Source organism: Thermobia domestica, chromosome 7 (genome assembly GCF_964235325.1).
Source record: "Thermobia domestica chromosome 7, izTheDome1.hap1.1, whole genome shotgun sequence".
Lineage (NCBI taxonomy): Eukaryota > Metazoa > Arthropoda > Insecta > Zygentoma > Lepismatidae > Thermobia > Thermobia domestica.
The window spans coordinates 81,187,487-81,188,125 of record NC_137460.1 but is presented as its reverse complement, the minus strand read 5'-3'; positions in this window follow the sequence as shown (position 1 = coordinate 81,188,125).

Sequence of the window (639 nt, the reverse complement as noted above, 5' to 3'; positions counted from 1 at the left end):
ATTGCTTCCAGATGTTGTTTTGCTTTTAACCTCCTCTTGCAGCTGCTGAGGACATGTCAAGATTAAGAAAAACACCCTCATCACCATTGGTCCAACTCCGTGCAAGGCGTTGTATCATCTGGGGTTTGGGACAGGAAGTTCAATTTCATCGTTTGCTTTTTTTGTGTGTGGTAACTATAACGTATCCAGTAATAAAATGAAGATATTGAGACCGCTGTGCATATAGAGAGAACGACTGTTGTTTCCTCGGGCCAGATTTTTAAGAGGGCTGTAAAATAGCCTTAGCTCCGCCTATCAAATAACACACCCTAATGTAATATTAATTTTGAAAAAAAGATTCTGTGTTTGCTTTCTTCATTTTTAAATTCCGAAACAAAAAGACAAACGAAACTATAAAGTATGAAACTTACGGAAAATTTCTATATACTCGAGATTATATACTAGGTTAACTTCAGATGAATTTACATAACTTTACTATGATTTTACTTAGCATCGTAAAATATTTTGGGAAATAAAATAGATCAATATTTATTAAACAAAAGCAGGCTGTAGCAAATATTGCAAATTTACATTATATCATAAGTTAAAAAGAGTTGTTTCTCGACGATTTGCAGGACCTGGAGTGGAAGTAAATTGTAG